This window comes from Aythya ferina (genome assembly GCF_964211825.1).
Source record: "Aythya ferina genome assembly, chromosome: 6".
Classification (NCBI taxonomy): Eukaryota; Metazoa; Chordata; class Aves; order Anseriformes; family Anatidae; genus Aythya; species Aythya ferina.
The window spans coordinates 39,701,321-39,722,006 of NC_140303.1; the positions used below are offsets into that span (position 1 = coordinate 39,701,321).

At 41.6% G+C, this 20,686-nt stretch overlaps 1 protein-coding gene across 21 annotated transcripts in view; it reads left to right on the forward strand.

Annotated features, from left to right (window-relative positions):
* Window positions 1–20,686, forward strand: part of LYPD6B (LY6/PLAUR domain containing 6B) — a 65,567-nt gene that overhangs the window by 12,370 nt on the left and 32,511 nt on the right. For 18 of the 21 annotated variants that reach the window (XM_084523390.1, XM_084523394.1, XM_084523376.1 and 15 more), the window contains exon 4: window positions 7,595–7,742. The gene's annotated coding sequence lies outside the window, so the exon portion shown is untranslated. Of the gene's footprint in view, window positions 1–5,849; window positions 5,974–7,594; window positions 7,743–16,493; window positions 16,525–20,686 lie in introns of those variants that run through there. The other 3 variants (XM_084523391.1, XM_084523378.1, XM_084523379.1) reach the window with 3 other exon arrangements.

Sequence of the window (20,686 nt, forward strand, 5' to 3'; positions counted from 1 at the left end):
AAATACGACTCAACCTGTAGAGGAAATAATAGTCCCTAAATTAGCTTCAGATGAAGGCAAAATATCTCTCCTATTACACGCTGTTGGCTTTCGCGTTGCATAAACTAAAAGTAACAATGAATATTTTTATTTATTTTTTATTTTTTTTTTAAGATTAGAAGAATTTTAAGAAGGTTATGAGAATCAATCTGTCATCGTTTGTCTTCTGAGGAATGTGTGCAATGTTTTTTTTAAAAAAAGGAAAAAAGAAAGAAAAGTAAAAGGAGAGGGTTTTGCTGAATGACGTTGATCTGCTTTGGAGTTCTTGTTTGTTTTTCTGCTTATTAAGCTCCTGACATTGAAACGGACTTGAAAAGGCTGAGAACTCTGACATTAAATGTAGATTTCAGGTATGTCATCAGCTCCAGTAATATAATATATACTGAAGTTGATTTTTTTTTTTTTTTTTTTTTACAGCAAGAGCTAATATTTGGAAGTATTGCTTTTCTTCCGTGCTTCTCTTCACTTTGAAGTGCAACGCTCAGTGTAATGTCAGCAGGCTTACAAAACAAATTACATGCATAGTTTCACTTAATTTTTGAAAATTACTTTAAATTCCTTTAGCCTATAGCAACAATACTCTTGTGGCTCACCGCATATTGTTAAAAATTGGACAGGGCAGGAATGTGTGGAAAACTGGAACTGAAACCCATTCGTGAGGAGTTCAGGGTTGGGCTGCTGATGCACCCCGTACCTTCTGGACATGAAGGTGCATGGGACTTAAGTAGATTTTTCTCTTTTCTGGCAAATGACACGTAACTCGAGCTTTTCCTGATCCATCAGCGCTGCAGAGCTCTCTGCATCCATAATCATGCTCCTGTGTTGCAAATAAGCGTTTCAGTTTATGAAGTGTGTATTTTAGTTATTGACTCCTTAATCCTTGCCTAAATGTGCAGGTGTTCTGGGATGTGAGTGGTGGGGAGAGAATGAAAAGACCGATTTGTCCCGAAATGGATTTTGCAGGTCTTTGTATTTTCAGCTTACCTGGGTTGTTGCATCCTGTTTGTACTCAGCGATGTTTTCTTTTAGGTTTCTGTTGATCTCAACATTTTATGTACTTTATGCTTTCATCACTTAAAAAAAAAAAAAAAAAAAAAAAAAGAAAAAGGCAAGTATTTATTCCTATTGCTAGGTAACTGAGAGCAGTACTCCTCGGAGAAGAAGGCTTTTTTCCAAATGTGGTTGCAGGTTATGAAAACAAAGCAGTCATTCCCCAGGGATTAGTTGTCCTGCAAAGACTTTTCACCATGCTTCAGCCTGTGGTTTCTGCCCTCTCAAAGTGCCAGGAGTTGATGTGAAACCCTGTGCTGCTGCCACTGCTTGTTTAGCGTCGTTGTCTTCGTTTTACTCGTCACAGAGAGGCCGAGAAGCTGTTTGTTGCAATGCGTGGGCTTTTTCTCCAAGCCTGAACAATTGTTTGCCTTAAGCGAGCATTAGATACCCTGTCCTACTGGGCATAAAGCGAGTATGCTGCCTCTCTCATTGCACAAAGGGAAACGTTTTCTCTTGAATTCTCATTATTTTCTGCCTGGTTCCAGCTCAGAAAATGAAGCACTTGCTTAAAATAATAACCAATAAAAATGTGGGCTTCAAATGAAAGCAAAGTTCTGTTTCTGGGAAAAGAGGGTCCCTGTGGGATGTGTTTTAAGTGCAGAGAGTATGACCTACAGGTGTTGAATACACAGTAATTCCACTTGGCTTTAGTTCATTAAATTAGCCACCCTGCTTTCCTTAGCTTGCTGGGAAAACTGCAAACGCATTGGTTTGTGTCTCCTTGGCAGGTTAGCAGGACGGTGATTCTTTGAAAGAGTCCCAGTGTCTATCATTAAACTCTGCCAAAAACTTATCAGGTGCTCCAAAATGACCCCCTGTCTTCTGGAGATGCTTTGGGATGGTAAAGAAACTACCAACAACTACTGACTCTCATTTCATAGTAGTCATTGCAAGTGAGAAAAGCTTTTTCTATTTTAAAGTGTTTTTTAATGGTTTCATCTGGAGTATCCGAGGACACTTGTCAAATGTGATTTTTCAGGCACAGGCACTTAAAACATTTGTGTGTGGCAGGTATAGATTTGTCACTATTACATTTCCCAGGTGTGGTGTGGTTTTGGGATATGTTGGCTTCAGAACTGGTGGTGCCCTCTCATGGTACAGCACTGTGCCAGCTCCGTAGCTATGAACTTGGTAGGGGAATTTAGTCAAAGCAAAGAGATAAATAAACCTAGGAGGGTGTACATTCTGTGCCCTTTTGGGAAAGGGCACAGCAAAGAAAATCTGTCATGATAAAAATTGTCTTTGGTGTTGCTGCTGGCCTTCAGTCCTTCTCAGTAAAGCAGCATCTGATAGGGAAGATTCATGGGACGAGAGCCAGGCTCCAATGGATAATTGAAGTTCAAATATTTCACTGCATATTTCACTGGTAACTATTTATTTGACCAGCATGTACTTTTCCTAAATCCTGCCACAGCTTCATCAGTGCTGTTCTGTCCTAACACCTGCGTACCTACGAGAGACCTGAAGACCAGCTGCTGTGGTAAGAGGGCCAGAAGTGATTTATTTTTTTTCACTTTAAATTTTTTCATTTGGATAATCAAATTTAAGAGATTCTGGTGTGGTACACCCACGTATAAATGCATCATTTTTCAGTACAGAGTGTCTTGGTTTTTGTTCTGACTTGCTCCCTCCAGCCATGCTTTCATAGCCACTCACTGCCTGGGTTTCCTTGCCATTTGTTTCCTTCGTATTGTTACGGGTTGTTGATGACTTGTATCATCTCCCTTATATCAAGTGAGAGTCATCTTCACGTACTTAAACACTGTGCCTAAGAATATTCCTATTGTTTCTTCCACTTTTTTTTTGGACTCCAGATTTATGGAAAACCGCTGACATCCTCAAAAAGGAATCTCAGCTGTGTTTCTGTGCCCAGATGCTAATCTGGCCGATGGGAACAATTTCAGGTTTTTTGTTTGCTTGCTTTTTTTCCCACTTCATTTTTTTTTTTTTTTTTAACTAAGGTTGTTACATTCTCGAATTCTTGGATATTTGAAGTTCCTTAAGCTACCTGTGAGAATCCTGCTCAGAACTTTATCTCTGCTTATCGGTACCTTTGTACATTAAATCACTTTTTGATGGTGACTTTACAGCCTTCCCTCCTCTATTGTAGGAGTAAGTCTTTCACGCTCTTTGTTGACTGACATAAGGCGAAATGAAGTTTAAAATATTTTTAACGTGAGAGTAGGATAAAGGAGTGGTTAGAATGACTTATTCAGGCTTATCTTCTTTATGCAATTAGGTAGACGCATTCTGTTCTACAGATTTATTTATTTATTTATTATTTTTTATTTCATTTTTGAAGTTAAATTCTGGTCCTGTAGACGTTGATGGGGAATCTTGCTGATAGCTTCAGTGATTAGGAATTAAAAGCCCAAAACCCTTTAATATTTTGCACATTTGTGTTTTTATTCTAGAGTAAAAATACGATATTTTTTTTTCTAGCTTCTCTTTTCCCAAATGCTTTGGGTTTTAGTTCTGCCCCTTTTCTGTTCAAGGTCCATTTCAGTTCTAAAACAGAAAGAAAAAGTGGGACGGGAGCACAAAGGTGACAATGTACAACAGCTCAGCCCTACCTGCTAACAGGTGTAATGTTCAGCTTCAAGGAGGTGATTCACTATTGCCTTCTTTGTAGTTTCTGTGTAAATTCCCCTGTGTTTATTTTATTTTATTTTTTTGAATGGTGTAAGGGTAATCGAGGGTACTCAGGGTGAAGTAGTTAGCAACAGGCACTGCAGCATGAATTAACAATTGCATCTTCAGTCAAATTAAGACCACTTCAAAATAGTTGTGGTGTAAGAGAAAACATTTGGAGGGATACTTCCCCTTGGGGAGAAGCAGACTCGCTGCGTGTGCCTGCCTACTCTGCCCGTGCCTTCTTCATGCACGCATCCCCGGGGAGCTGGGTGAAATTTTCCTAATTGCTTGGAAGTCATTGTACTTCTCTGTGAATCCTTCAGTTCTTGTTGTGAATGGCCCTCATAGGCAAGCCCCATTCTAAAAAAGTGGTTGCTCCAGATATCCGCCCTGTATGAAATGTGTGTCTGGGTTGGCTGCTTCCCCAAACCTTTGGGGTACTGTTGTGCTGTTAAACCAACATTTCTCTCCTGTCTCCATTCTTTGTTTCTGTCTTCTTGCCTTACCTGGCTGAATAGTACTTTCTTGCATGTGGACTAATGACAATAACCACGCTCAGCAACGATTTCTGCAGTATAATCAGGTCAAAATCACAAGCCTGGGCCTCACAGAACTGTTTATTTGGGCCTACTCACACAGCCTTCCATAAATCTGCAGCCATCGCCCCGTAGGCTTTTGTACAGTGCAATTTGCATTCATCTGTGTCTAGCATTTATATCACCTAGGTGTCTAAAGGCGGGCATACCTGCTGAGCATTTATTGATCTATTACCAAAGCATGCCAGGAATGCAAACCGGCTACCCAGGAACCGGCTGGGAACAGCAGGGAGAGCACAGAGTTTATTTTAAGGCAGACTGCTTGGGGGGTGAAGTTCACAGGTAGCTTTTTGACAGCATACAACAGTAACCACGTTGTCTGTTCCTGCTGGCTCCTGCGCTGTGTTTGCATAGGCATTTATACAGCTGCAGAGCAAACAGCCCGGAAAGGTAAGGCAAAAAGCAATCCCATGGGCCGTGCAGCGACCCCGCTCCTCCCCGCGGCCATCCTGGCTCTGGCACGGGGCTGAGCCCGGCAGCAGGTGCTGCAGGGGCTGCAGTGGCTGTGGGATGGCTGCAATAATGTGTGCTTAGCACGTTAAATAACGTGTGGTTAGCTGCGTGCAGCTCCGGGTCCAGTTGGGAGTTCGGCCTGCCTTCGTGGAGTTCATCTTTGGAAAGCTGTGGGAGACTTGGGTCTTACATTTCCTGATAGAAAGGATTCATTTTTTCCCCCTCTGCTGTACAAATGGTGTTGAGAGTGCGGCGTACAAACAGAGAATAACATTTTGAACTCTTTTTTTTTTCCATTTTGAATTCTTTATTTTTCTTCCCGCTGGTTTTTTATTTGGCTTTGCTGGGTTACGCAAAACTAGATCCACTCTGTATTAAAACACAAGGATTAAAAAAAAAGGGGGCAAAAAAAAAACCCTAGAAGAGTGTCAGTACATTTGCAGGCTGGTTATTTAGAAATGGAGGATATCTCAAAGATTTCTGTGCTGGAGACTGGAAAAAACCGTGTCAGCAACATGATGGGAGAACGTGTCACAGTCGTACAAGGTACACAGCCCAGCGTTAGTTTCTTAGCAGCTGTGACAGTTATCATGATAACTAAAGCCTTGAAACCCCTGTTCAGCATTTTTACAAGCAAAACCCTAGACTTAAAGTAGACAACTCTGCCAACAGTCATACTTTTGTAAGTAAAGGGATTATGAAACATAAGCGCCTGGATGCCGATTTTTACGTTGTCTGTCAAACCTGAATAAGCAGAGACTCTTGAGCTATATTGGTTTTTACACTTTATATGCAAGAGTAAGTTTAGGGTGACTTTCGGAATGCACGGTATGGAGGGTATGTTCCTGAAAAGAGGTTTTTAACAAACCCTCACAACATCTGGTTTTCAACAGCAGCTAAGCAGAAACTTCTAGCTTTTGACACCGGTGAGTTGTCAGAGGAATTCGATCCACTCTCCCTAAAATAAGAAGCTGTTCCTGTGTCGTGTATAATATTTTGATGGTATAAGGAGGAAAGAAAAAAAATATATATTTTGGCCTTATAATATGTCATTTATGTGTTTTGCCAACGCAGGACAGAAGTTCAGCACAGGCAAGGGTGGCGTGGTCCCTCCTGACCTTTCTGGAGGTGCAGTCCCAATGCAGTTCTGGAGGTGCTGCTCGATGCCAGCTTGACCATGAGCCAGCAGTGTGCCCAGGTGGCCTCTTCTCACAGATAACTGGAGATAGGAGCAGAGGGAATGGCCTCAAGTTGCACCAGGGGAGGTTCAGGTTGGAAATGAGGAGACATTTCTGCTCAGAAAGAGCAGGCAGGCGTTGGGACGGGTTGCCCAGGGAGGTGGTAGAGTCACCGTCCCTGGGGGTGTTCAAGGAAAGGTTGGACGTGGTGCTTGGGGACAGGGTTTGGTGGTGACAATGGTGGTAGGGGATGGTTGGACCAGAGGGTCTTGGAGGGCTTTTCCAACCTTAATGATTCTGTGATTCTGAGATACGTGCAGGACTGCTTCGGTTTTGGTGGTGTCGTATTTTGGCGTCTTGTATTTGCTGTCTCCACGGAAGTTACAAAAACGAGGCTAAAAAGATGATGTGAAAATTAATGACATTCTTCTGCTTGTGCATGTTAATGCTTGGCAAGTAATAAACCCTTTGGAAGCCTTGAGAGCTTCTACCACCCGTGTGGGTGGCGCGGAGTTATTTCAGACATTTTTACTATCCCTTATCACCTAAGTAGATGTGTTGGTTGATGTTGGTAGCATGCCTCTATAGTGACAAGTGTTGAAAGGAAGATGAAGAAACGGAGTAAATAGTTTCCAAGGCTTGTGATCTTTTTCTTTTCCAATTTGTGAGTTGTACAGATCTCTCAGCCTTGTGTTTGTGATTCAGAGGTGTACAGATGCTCCCGAGAAGGTTACCTTGTGTTGGCTCGGGTAGCAGTTGCTGTCAATTCAAGAAAAAATTTCTAATACAACTTCCCTTTGGGTTCATTTACACATATCACAGCAGTCTGGCTTTGTAGTGGCAGGACTGTTCTTAGTGTTATTTATAACAATTCTCAATGGTGAAATAAATAGAAATGACAAAAAGCTTTTTTTCTCTTTATTGTGCTGGTATAGCAATGTCTCTACTGAGTCTTTATCAACTTATGTCGATTCGTTAAGATAAATAATAATTTATATCTCATACAAACTTAAAACTTAGCCAGAGTACTCTGAAAACACAAGGTAAGAATGCTAACCTATTTTTTAAAGAAATTATCTTTGATTTCTTAATTCCATTAATGTTCTGGACATGGAAAATGCATTTGCTGAAAACACGTGAAGTACCTGACTCGTGTCATTCCTTTGGACGTATTAGAGCCCTTAATGCCATAATCTAGAAAATTCCATAATCAAAACTTCTGCTCAGTTTATCCCCTGTACAATTTTGTGTCACAAAGCCTTGGTATTCTGAGAGAAAATTAACCAAACACTGACTAGGTTCAACCTTGCTTAGCTTGCAATACTGACACAGTAATGGGATGCAAGAGCGAATACAAATGCCTGTGGAGGAAAATGTGTCCATTAAACCTGCAAATTCAGTCTTGTTGGTCTTAAAAACGTTCAGGAAAAGGTGAAGAGTGTTTTGCTGAAATGTTGTTTTGGGAACTGTTTAACCTTTGACTGTTTCCAGCAATATTTAACTTCAGAGTGGAAAAATCAGTTTCATGTGTATTAAACACAGGTATTTCATTAAAATTCTGTTGATTTGTATCTTTTTTAATGTTGTTCTGATGACGCATTAGTCAGAAAATGCAGGCATGTGCCTTTCTATTTGTTTTAGGTAATGTGGATGGAGTTCACAGGAGATGAACACGAAAGACCGAACTAGAGGATGCCTTTTGTAAGAGGAGCTTCGAAGAGCTAACTGTGAGGATCATAACCAAGTTATAACTGTGGAGGGGGCACAAAGTGTTTCTTCAAATTAAAATGTAAGTAGTAGAAGTGGGTATTTCAGGAAAGGGGGGAGAGAGCATGGTCCTGAAAGTCTCAATGAGAAGAATAAAATTTCAAAAGAGATGGTTATTTATCCTGAATATTGGGACATATTTCCAAGTACACCTGTGAATGCCGATGGGGAGTGCACTCACTGGAGGCAGCGACTTAGTGGTTGATAATTCAGGGATGAATTCCATCTGTTTTCTAGTGAATACAGCTCCGTACAGCACCTTTAGCTCTTGTTTGCTAGAGTCCAACTTCCAGCCTTAAACATTCTGTGATTTTTGTGGGATTCTGTGTTGGAAGGGATCCATGCAGATCATCGGGGCCAACTCCTGACTGCGTGCAGAACAACAGAACACTTTAACCACGTATGTAAGGGCGTTGTCCAAATGCTGCTTGAACACCAACAGGCCTGGGGCCATCTCCACTTCCCTGGGGAGCCTGTGCCAGTGCCCGACCACCCTCTTGGTAAAGAACCTTTTCCTAACATCCAGCCTGAACCCTTCCTCACAGCTCCGTGCCATTCCCTCCCTCCCTTCCCTCCATGAGGGAGCTGTAGGCCACAGTGAGGTCTCCCCTCAGTCTTTTCTTCTCCAAGCTGAACAAACAAGTATCCTCAGCTGCTCCTCATAAGTCATGCCCTCTATTCCCTTGTCCTCTTCATGCATATATCCCATTTAATAGGCACTCACAAGAGGCTCATTCCAACCTCTGTTCCAGGCAGCTTTCTGAGCCCTGGAGGTATTCATGATACAAAGCAGGAGAGTTTTCACGTGGATGGGATTCTTAAGCTGTATGTATAATTAAGTTGGGATTATTTTTTATCACTCCACCCCTCTTTTCCCCACCCCAGTCTTTCAAGCCTTTGAAGAGAGGCCAGCCTTCTGGCGTGTCTGTCATAGTTCTCCTATTTCTGGAGTGCTTCCAGTGTCAGAGATTTCTGACAGGTTATAGAATTTTATCAAAAAGGGACCATGAGGTGATCATATCAGCAGAAGTGCTGCATCTCTGCTCTTCTCCGTGTCACCGGAATAAAGCAGACACAAACATATATAGTCTCCAAGCTGGAAGATGGAACCTAAATTTGCTGGGATGGGCTGTCTTCCTCAGATGTGTACATGGGAATGTGGATGTATTGTTTGAATGTGCATGAAAGCGTACGGTAAGTGTTTCAACTTTCTTTTGGTGCTGTATTGAGGCTGTCAAATGCTCTCAGTATGTTACAGCTGATGCAAGCTAAGGAAGATCCCGCTTATTTTTAAAGTTGTTTATTCGGAGCAGCCATGCATGGCTAAACTCTGACCAGCTATAAACACTGAGCACCCAGCCCTAGCTGGATTGAAGTGCATATGGGTCCCTGTGTTCATCAGCTGGACGCTTTTTCTTCTATTCTCTAGGAAGACCCATTAGTACTTAATTTTTCTGCATTTTTCTGCAACTGTGGGCAAAATAAACCATTTTCTACAATAGGTGTTTGAGCTGGTTGATTAAATCCCAGCTATTTCTGTTCTTTAAGGAACAGAAACAATTACACTGAATGGTGTATTAGCTTTTCCAATACAGCACAATATTTAAGGCTGGACTGTGTGTTTCAACAAACTTGCTTCCTTTGTGGTTAAGTGTAGAATTGAATTCATGTCTGTAAGACTAAAACATTTATGACTGTCAACAAATACACCCCAGTCTTTCATGGGCTGATGTATTTAAGGAATGCAGTATAACTTTTTATGATGGGAAGAGGAGAAGGCTTGTGGTTTGACTGAGATGATAGAAATTTGTAGTAGAGCAGGAAATTGGGCCTGTAGTTTCCAAATCTTAGGCTAGTAATAATACGTTCATTTTTCCTTGTTTGATATAGAACTAAATGCCCAGTTATTGATTTTTTTTTTGAGGGGAGTTAGGTTTTACTGTGAATAACTTTTAAAAATATTAATTCCTTGTTATTTTTTGTCTTTGGAATCCATTCTGGAGAGGCTAGTACAACAGTTAATTAGTTCTCTTGCTTCTAGTTATTGATTACTCAGACTGCTTTCAGTAATCTGTGTTTGGTTCAGCCTAACTGGTCCTTTCCATTGCCTTATCTCTTGCCTTTGACTGACTGAGTATTTTATGTACCAATTATTTTTTTTCTCCAAACGGGTAATAATGCGGCTTCATTCTTAAGGGCTTAAGCTATAAAAACTTTGTGCATGAGCTGGTGAGTTAACTTTTGACCCCATTTTGGCTAACAGTAGCAACCATCAGCAGCTGGAGAACTTTATCTTTCCAGTGCAGCTTGTGGTGCTTACACAGTGTCAGATAAGAGCTGGAGGAATTTTGGATGGATATTGAGTTGGAGCTTTGCTTGCTACAGGGAAATCATTGCTGTAACTTTGTTTTTGGATTTTGTGCCTTGCTATTGGCCTTGCTGTGCCTCTGGTTGAGGGAACCCACCGAGCTCTGCCCCCAGGCCTGTGGCTGCCATCTGCATCTGTGTTTGGTTAGATCTGTCTCAGTGGCTCCCTAACCCCACCCTTGAAGTCATCTGTGTGTATTTCAGACCTGCAATCCACCCTGCAAGGCCAGAAGGAGATGGGACAAATTAAAGGTCAGGCCCAGACACACACATTTCTCCCGGTGGAATTACAGGATGAAGCAAGTGGGGTGATGCATGGCTAGACTTAGAGCGAGGAAACATCAAAGAGGTACTTCACACTGGTGTGGCAAGTGCAGGAAGTGACATACAGATAATAATTGCAAATTAGCATAGTGCTCCTAGGCATTTGGGTTGGAGCCTCTGCCTGCACCCAGTTGTACATCAGCAGACCCGACCGGATCAGCAGTCCTCGCTGTGACTGGGAGGACCTGGGGTCATTCCTCATTTACACGCTGTCTGAGGGGCGGTGGTTGCATTTAATCCTTCATCTTCTTTTGCATTAAAAACCTGGTAAGTTGGTGGAAGGAGGTTCTGAAAGGAAAAAAACAAACAAACAAAAACCAGGTGGCACCAAAGCTCATTGCAACTTCTTCCTGGCTTGCAGGAATTGAATCAGAATCGGTCTCTTTGTCTGCTCTGTGCTATCTGGGGGCAGACTGGAGGAGCACCTGAATTGTGCTGGGTCGCTGCCTGTGCCACTTACTGGTGCTGCTGCTGCTCTGTCACCTTCACAATCCGTGGGACTCAGACCCTCAGAACTGCAACAAAAACTAGATTTAAGCACGCTTGCCTTAAGTATTTATTGACTGAAGGAATGTGCGTGGGGAATATCATCAGTAGCGAGCACAATAATTACCCCAATGACTCCCCTGCTTGTTTTGCTATTAGATTACCTGTCCTTCAGGAGCCAAGGGTTTGAAGAGCGAGTGGCAGGAGGCAGACAGGGAGGGAGGAAAGCAGTCTCTCCTTGCAGCATGCTCTACCTCGTTAAAGCTACTTCCCTCTTGGTCTAAGCTATGTTGCTTTCTGCATCCAGTTTTCTATGGACATTGTTATGTTTTTCCAGTAAAGTACACAGATTTCTCTTGAAAACACTATATTTGAGAACCTTTTGATGCAACATCCCTTTATACTGATAATAAAAATGATTTAAAGCATCAGCTAGGAGTGATTTGGGAATGTTGTGTCTCTTTTTTCCTGCTGCTGCTTTTGAATGCCTGAAGCCCATTCATGATAGTGAAGTGAGAGCACAGAATTGCAGCAAGAAAGTTCTCTTATTTCAAAAGACTGTTGAACTTCTTTTTTTTCCTGTAGTAAAGTTTATTGCTTCCTATATGTTTGCCTGCTAGTACTAAAGGATAGCTTGCCACCTGCTGTGTAATTTAGTTCTGTAAAATTCTGCAGCTTATACTCTAAAATGTGCTGGTTCATCTCACTTCCTAGCTTCCCAGCCAATTAACTTGTCCTGGCCCTTCTGTCCAGATTTTTCTTTAATTGTCTTAATAGGGTTTCTTAATGCAGCCCGTTCTGCATTTCTTTTCCCTGCTTTCCATCCTTCTGCCTAACCTCTAGCTTTCAGTGCAATGATAATTAAGAGACTGAAAGGATGTTCTTTTTGAGCCTTTCCATGTTTGGGGGATTTAATACTGTATATATGGAGCTCAGATGTAAAATGTGGCTTCAGGTTGACACTTGGAATAGAAGATCTGAGTTGAAAAGGTTTCATTTATGTTCTTATTTTTTGTTTACATGCAGCTGTAAGTCCTTGAAGTAGAGAATTAATTTTCTGTTTGTGTCAACTTCTGCGAGTATTACGTTAGAAGTGTCAGAATGGAAGTGATAAGCTGCGAGGTTCCCCCTCAAACCCTTTATTCCACTGCTGATGTTCACAGAATATGCTCTAAGGAGTTGCTGGATGTGCAAGTAGGATATTTCATATGGATATTTCATATCTCAACCCACAATTTCTGGAAATCATCTCTAAAAAGATGCATTTCTCATCACTGGATAATTAGTGTATTGCATGACGTACATTACGAAAACGAATACAGTTAACAAAAGGAAATTTAGAATACTATTAGCAGTAAAGAACATCTAATTTTTCCTTCAGTTTAGGTATAAAACTGATTTGGTTGCAGTGTAGGGCATAAGTCAGTCTGTCTGTTTGCCTCTCTCTCCCTTTGTAATGCACCCAGGCTCATTTTAGAGGTTGCCTTTCCCTTGATTGCACAACACATACTGTGAACCAAAAAATGTGGAAGGGACAATAAAGATAAACAAAAGTCTTCAGTTTCTATGAAAAAGGTTTATGTTTTTCAGCTTAGAAAAAGCACCAGCTGAATCAGAGGTGTGGCAGGCAACCAATAAATCATGGAAAACGTGGGGAAAGTAAACAGAGAATGGTTATTAATGGTTACCCGTGGTTTGTCGCAGTGCAGGGACCAGAGGCCATCAGGTGAAACGGGCAGCTCATTTCAAAGAGAGGGAGGGAAGTGCTTTTTCAAAAGGTACGTGCTCTAGTTTGCAATTTATTGCCAGAGGATGTTGTGACTACCAAAGCTCTAGATCGGTTCCAAAAGGGACAACCCCTGGGTTGGTCAATTAACTAACCTGTGGACGGGCACCAAGACAACTACACCGTCACTGCCCCAGAAAGTCCCCAAAGTTTGCTATTATTTTTTTTTCCTTTATATAGTTTGCTTTTTTTTCATTACTAGTGATTTATTTTTCTTTCGTCTTCACTTCCAATTTATCCTCAGACTGATTTGATAACAACTTGCCTGCCTAAAATACACTTAAGGTTATACAAAGGATTTTCTGAGTGACCTTATGAAAAAGCACGTGGTGCCTTTGATTGTGAAGAGTTAGAATGCAAGCTCCTGTACACAAAAGGAGTAAGATTTCTGCTTTCCCTAGTGAATTGCTTTCTGTTTGGAGTGGAACAGTAGTAAGGCAAGTTTTCATCTGCATTCATTTGTGTGGATAGCTTGCTCGAATGGCATCGGATGGTTCTTGGAACTGGCCTATGCAGTATGGGAAGCACAATAAAGAGAAACAGCTACAATAAACTATTTATTCACCCTTTACGTTGAATTGTGCATCTGGTTTGGCATGCAGTTTGCAGACAGTGCGCATATTCTACATGTGTTCCAGCTGGCAGGCTTTAGCAATAACCAGGGAAGTCAGTTTGCTGCAGTGGGTGCAGCACTGGCTGTCTGCTCCGTTCTGAAAGGGAGAGGTATCAGCCCATGTGGAAATGGGTGGGAGGATCTGAATTTAGGAAAAAAAAATAATAAAAAAGGCAGAATGTTTGTCTCCTGAGTTGGTGTTTAGTCCACCCCTACCAGCTCATAAAGCTCTGGAGAAACTCTTCTGCAAAACCACTAATGGGATTTCAGGTATAGGAACTGGCTTCTAGAATACAATTCCTACTCTTATGTTTTTACTCGGGGTTGCCATAGCTGCCAGGGATGTATTGCTTTTAGCGAAGGGGGAATTTTGTCTGCTTGATGTGCCTTTCTGTTTAGCATTACTGTTGATTTGCGAGCAGGAAATGAAGGAAACAGAAGATTTGCCAACTTTAATTTGTCAAATTAAATCCTGCGCATTACAAGCTATATGGAAAGTAAATAAATCTCCCCACCCACAGGCGTTCATATTGCTATTTGTTTCTGCACTTTCAGTTTATTTAAGAGTGTGTCATCTTTGGGGCAGATAAATGCAGAAGCAGAGAGCACTTTGTCTCTATTGTTCTCCTAATTGGATGAAAACTCTCTGTTGGGTCCGGCTATAAATTGCTTCCCACGTTGTTTTATTATTGCATTTATTATCGCATTGACTTGACTGAAAGGAGTAAGCAGCGAGGCTTTGAAATGTACATTCCTGTCTCTGCTCTGCAGGAATACCCAGAAGCTAAAGAGGATTTCTTCTCACTGAGCAGGACTTCAGAGACGTGAAGGTGGGGAAGACGTACTTGAAGGGAAATAACCTGACTGTGTGCTTGGAGAGTGTGAAGAAGAGCTGTAGAACAGGAGCAGTTCGGTCACATGAATTAGAAACTTAGGTATCTCCTCTAGTAAGTGGGACAATTTCACTGGCTTGCTAGGGAGTTAGGTGAGAGGTAAAGCAACAAGAAGTGGCCCTGGTTTGGTGCTGCCCTGACACAAATGACCAGAACTGGAGATGGATGGCTCCATCTTGCACGCTGTTCCAGCTCAAAAATCCAGTGACTCTTTTGGGAAAAATACTATGAAAAAATGCTGTGAAATGCTATGCATCCATCCTTGAGAATGATGCAGAGCCCAGAAGTGGTGGGGTTTAGGATTTAGGGCTGCAGGATGGTGGAAGGGAGATTGCCTTCCATGCAGCGATGTGGTTCCTCTTCTAGTGCATGGGTGTTTGCAGGAAGGGAAATGTGAGAAACGCCACAAAATGAATCGTTTTCAACTAATTCTAATTAAATATTGCTTAGTACCAAGTTGCGTTGAGAGACGTGGAAATGTTGGTGCTCCTCCTCCCGAAATCTGAGCCTTGGAGGAAGAGGAGAGTGCAGCACTTGGGTTTGGTAGCTGAAGATACGGCGTGTATGTCAACACGGCTTTTGTGAGCCCGTGAAAGGGAGCTTTTTGTGTTTGCAGTGCCCCTCCCCTCGAAACGAGGGCACATCACTTTTCTCTCACACGGCAGCAGAAAGCTGGCTGAGGCTGTTCACCTAACAAATCGTGCCAAACACTGCCTGGAAGTAACAGCTCTCAGCTACCAGGAACTGGGATTTGCCTCTTGCTCTTCTCAGGATTAGAGGTGCTGATGGGATGCAAATGCCGCCTTACGCTAGGTCAGATCGGATCGGTCAGCAATTTATTGTTTAATTGCTGAATATTGTTCGTTTAAATAGTGTTCTGAATATTGTTTGCTTAAAGCATTTCAAAACAAACAAGTGGCTCTTAAGCCTTTTATTAATTGAAGCTGGGTTAGGAATTAAAACATACTGTGTTAGTCCTCTGAGGAAAATAACGCCTTTTTCTCTTGACCCCCTTTCATCTCTTGCTTTGCAGAGTTCACATACCCTGGACGTATCTTCCAAGTTAATCTTTAGATAAGACAAAGCTGTAAAACATATGTAGATAATGTTCTGTCGTATATATTAATAGTTTACTAAAAGGCATCACCAAAAGCACTCTCCTCAGTGCCAACCCGTCAGCTCACTCTTTGGTGGATACCAAAAAGTGAAGAGTCCAGGTAGAAGGGGCTGCAGAAACCAGGGTACCACCAATAGACAAGTGGGGTTTTCATCATGTCTTCTTCATTAGTGGCTGTATCTCAAGTAGAAAATACTAAATTACCAAGAAAAAAAAAAATCCTCACCTTCTGTCAAGAAGTATTCAAGCCATATTTGAAGCATCCATTCCTTCGGAGTGGTGTGGTCTTAACCTTCAAAGAGAAACCTGGGTGGAGATTGTGAGCACAATTAGAGCTCACCTACTGAGAACTACGTCTGCAAGATGAGATCGTTGTGTCAGCTTGTGTAGGGCAGAATAATGGGAATTGCTCAAATACTTGATGGGTTTTTAGCAACTGCAAGCGTCTGCCTTAGTAATGTGGAAGAGTAACGTGGAGGAGAGGGGATTTTGGGCCCCAAACATTTTTCAGAAGTGTTATCAGTGACACTATGATTAATTCTCTGCTCAGAACTAGTTATGTTGCAATGCTGCTCGTGTTAGATGTGATGTATGACACTGGGCTGCAGTGCAGCTTTGTAAGCAATACGATTTCAAGCATGGTATTTCATACATTAACCAGATAGCTGCTCAATAGTAGATACTGCATTGACCTGACAGTAATCAGAATTTCATTCTTTCCCTAACTCCAGCATGCCTGCAATGAAAGTCAACTCTTTTTTTAGACATAAGCACCATGTAGGCCATGGAAATAAACCTTGGAAAAGATTTCTGGTTTCAAAGTTCTATTTTTTTTCAGTAAGGAGTTGAACGTGCTGCGTGCTGCAAGAGGAGAGGTCCGAGGAGATCAGAAAGTTTCCAGTCTCAGGGATCGCACAGCACCAGGAAGCTTATGTGAACGTGAGACAAAGATAGCATCAGACAAGTAGCAGCACTATAAATTTCACACATTAAGCCTGCCAACATAAACCCGTGGTTGACTCTGCGGCTGCGTGGGTTCCCCAGCTGCAGCGCGGAGCAGTTGGTGCTGCTCTTTTACACAGGTGCAAGCCCGTGGTGGAAGGGCACTGCTCCCCGTACCCCCACTGCTGAGAAGTGGAGGCAAAACAGCCCCTCTGGAGTTGGGTTATTGCAGAGGAGAGCACCTGAGCTTTTCCTGAGGTGTCCTGCTGTAAGAAGGTAAGGAACGCTGTGCCCTGAGCACGGACCCTGATGATCAGTGTGGTACAGCTACACAGAGCTCCTGCGCCTTTTCTGCGTGTTCTTCAGCTCAGAATTTGTGTTAGTATATATGCGACACCAAACCGTTTGTAACCTGGGAAAATGGTGTAACTGAGACTGGAGGAGAGGGCACAGGCTGACCTTTTTGTCCTCGTTACTCTTCCCAAACAGCTGAAGACCAACAGCAGTGAGGTGATGACCAGGAGTCAAGAAGGGAAGGCTGATGTCAGTGAATCTACCCCGTACATCAGTGCTGAGTTAAAAAAAGCTTTAGGCTTTCTTCCCAGGTTTATAAACTCAGCTGGTGCGTAGCTTAAATCTTAGCTTTAGGATACAGCTGAGCATGAAGCTCGTGAAAAATGGCCTTTGTGATGCAGAAAGTGTTGTACCTTCTATTTGTCTGCTTCCCCCGTGCCTTCTTAGGTTCAAACAGATTATGAGGATTTTAAGATCTGAAATAGGGCTGCATGTAAACCCCTAGCTAGCTTTTCTCCTAGCTAAATATTTTCTGTGCAAATTTTGATTTTTAATTTGAAAGGGAAAGTAGCATTTATTTTCCATGTGGAAATCAGGTAGGTTCTCGTTTTTACTGCCTGGTGTGTTTTATGTTTTACAGTCTAGAAGGGCATCTGTAACTTTTTGACATATGTAATTGTGAATATTGGGCATAATTTGTGTTAAAATAGGATTTTCCCTGGAAAAGCGAAAAAGCATATCTCTGAGGTTGAATTTAACTCGGTGAAGACCTGCATTTTCCATTTAATAAACTACGTTGCTGTACCAAATGTTCTGCAAAATTAATGTTCTTAAATGAATATTTGCAAAAGTGCTACGAGGAGCTCAGCAAAAAGCCTAAAATGTTAGGTCAGCTTCAATATCTACTGATGCTTGTGGTTCCTGCGCTGCTGGTTATAATAAAATGGATGAACTGTGAGAAAAGCATAATTCTGTCAGTATTTTAAGCTTTGTTAAGGAGAAGGAAGGAGAAGGAGAAATGCAAAAGTGTGTTGTCATAGGTAGGCAAATTGTATGTGTACAAGATGGCAGCAGTTTTAAAACAAGTGTAGATCAGTCCTTTCATCTGATTTTACTGCAAGGAAAGTAAAAGCACTGCTTATTCCTCTAATCTCTTTTCTCTAGAGTAGTATTAAGTTCCCATTTCCAGTCTTGCACAGGTGGGAGAGAGGGATTTAAAACCATTTCAGATGTGATACATAGAAGTTGTCACAAGCTTGAGTGTGAAATGCATAGCTTAACAAAGTGCAGTTGTTTGAGGAAATCCTATATTTGCAGAAGGGAATAGGAAATTTATGTCTCGTTAATGGATTTTTAGATAGCATAAATTGCTTTTCAAGGATGATTGAGGATTCTGAATTTTAAAATAAATGTCAGAGCTCAAAACTTGTCTTTGCTGAGCAGTTTTGTCTATAAAAGCAATTATATGTAACATGAATTGCAATGCAGCGTTCATTCCATGGATCTCCTTAGTGTGAGCCTAAAAACAAACACCTGCTTTATCCTTGCAAATCCTTCACTTGAGTGGTATTGCTGAGATTTATCACGTTAATTAGACATCAATTTTTTCAAACCCATTGCTGTTGCACACCTTGTGTCAGTACTCAGACACCTACGTGTCTCAGAATTTGTGTGCATCACAGCTTCCCGTGCCAGCATTATACCCCAAGCTAAATGGTGTTGACGTTACCAGACCTGTATGTGTTTTATTTGTGTAAGACCTCAGATAAAGAACTCTATAATTTTTTGTAATTAAGACCAAATTTAATGCCAGACATGGTGAAGTGTGCTGTGGGTGAAGGTAAAGAAGCGGGTTTAAAATGATCTTGATGGCATAAATTCTCTTTTGTCAGTGTTATTAGTTGCAGATATGTGTCAGGGTAACACAAAAACTGTTTTGCTGTGTTATTCTGTTCTAATGGTAACGTGCTACAAGGAAACTTCAACTTCTTGGGTAAGGAAAGGTAGAACTTGTGTACCAAACAGTTTTATTTTGCAGATCTGTAATAATATTTGGGGCTTTTTAATCCTTTAAAATATTTCTTATTTTTTTTTCCTTTAAATAAATTTATTTCAAGTGTGCTCTGCCTATTTCCCACAGAAAATTAAGCTTTTCTCTCAGTCTTTCCACCTATTTATTCACTCCCTGGGTTTTGAAATGTAGTAAATGCTGGCATACAGATCAAATTAAGTGGTCTCTAGAGGAAAACATGAGAGTGGCAGTGCTTGTCTAGGACATGAGGGAGCCAAGGAGCTATTTTTCCCCTTTTAGGTAAGTCAGGGTGTCAGTTTTACCCTTTCTGACTTGAGGTAGGGAACACCTGATGATGTCAGGTGTTATAACTTTTGCAGCCCTTACCATACATACCTTTATGCCTATGTATGTCTAACTCCTATGTCCTGAAGTGCTATTTAATAAGCTTTATGGAAGCATTCACAATTATCTAATAGCACCTGAAGATTGCTTACAAAATGACAGGAGGAAGTTTCATTTGCATTGCATATCTGATGTTAAATCTGCTCATCCTCCATCGGCTCTGCCAGGAAAAACAATGTAGACAGACTTGAATTTTATTAAAATCAGAAATCGAGCATGCTGCTTCCTACTCCTCCTTTACACGCTGCAAAATCAAGTGTCAAACCTTGCAGAACACATCGGTTGATTCAGCCAATGTCTTCATGGGTTTCTTGAAATGTGTCTCGGTTGCAGGTTATTTACAGAGCCTATGCTAACAGCCCGTCCCTCTCAGGTCTTCCTCCCTCACCCCCTGAATGCTGTCTGCACGTTTTGTCTTGTTTACATAAGTTAATCTTCCATACAGTGACAGGTTTTTCCTTCATTAACGAGAGTTCCTAATTGTGCCTAATGAACTGTTTGCTCATACTCCGAGATAATGTTGTGTGAAAGCAGAGCAGAGATAAGAGGCTGTGAAGAAAATAAGCATTTTTAATATTTTGGATGATATGAAAGCTATTATTTATTTATTTTTTGGCCAATATTTTCCCATTTTATTTGAAAATGGCTCCTGGTGCAGCTGTGTAACTACGGCTACTTCAAAGGACATCCATTATTTATTGGCCTGCTTAGCAAACAAGGACACCTTTGACTACAATAAAACCGTGAGGTCAATTTGCTGTGCCTCCCACCACCTGAAGACTGGCTTTTCTGTATTTATCTCCTCTAAAATTTTCCATTTGGCATGAGCGGCCCTAGGGAAAGCAATGGGAATGTGGGGGAGAGGGCAGGAGAGAGCCTGAGTCTGCAGAAATCTGGCACACGTGTCCTTGTGCCTTTTATGTGCTACCCAGGTGCATCAGGTAGGGTTACAGCCCAGTCTCCCCATAAAGGCCATTTTTTTCCTCAATCGAGTAGAAACTACGGAAAATGTAGTGAAGGGGATGAACTTTGCAACTACTGTGCATTGAGATGATTTGATACCCTATCTTCTTACAGAGAAAACCTGAAAAAATGAATCAATAAATGGGATTAATGTGAAAGTGAATGGCTGTACGGGGTCACACCAAGCACCTCACCGTCTTGTTTGGGTGCCAATCATGAAAAATCGATAGGCAGGATTAGGAAAACCTCGATGTAGGGTATGGCTGCAAGGATGTCCTCCACTTCTGCGGAAAAGGAGGCACTGCAAGAGCTGGCCAATTCAGTGGTGTGTAACTATGTTTTGTATTGTATGATTGAGGCGTTTTTGGTTTTGGTTCACCACGTGAGGGGTCTCCCCCGTGTGGGAAATGAAGATCCCTTGGGCTAGCCTTTGTGCATCTTTAGATGTTATCTTTTCCTAAGGCTGGCTGTTTTCATGGCAGGAATAATTTTATAGAAAATATGCTAATGGTGTAGTTTGCTTCTAGTACCTATTTAATGTTGCAATTACATCAACTGTAGCACCTCAACTCATCTGGAATAATAGTTGGAGTATTAAAGGGGTTTGGTGTGCCACAGTGATTCATTCTCTTGGTCAGAGCATTGACTCCTAATAAAAAATAGGTTACAGTGGAAGTGTGGGACTGGTAATATGGGGAATTACTGTCTAAAAATATGTTGTCTGTGGAACTTGGAATGGGAATTCTCTGGGACAGTGGAAAAACA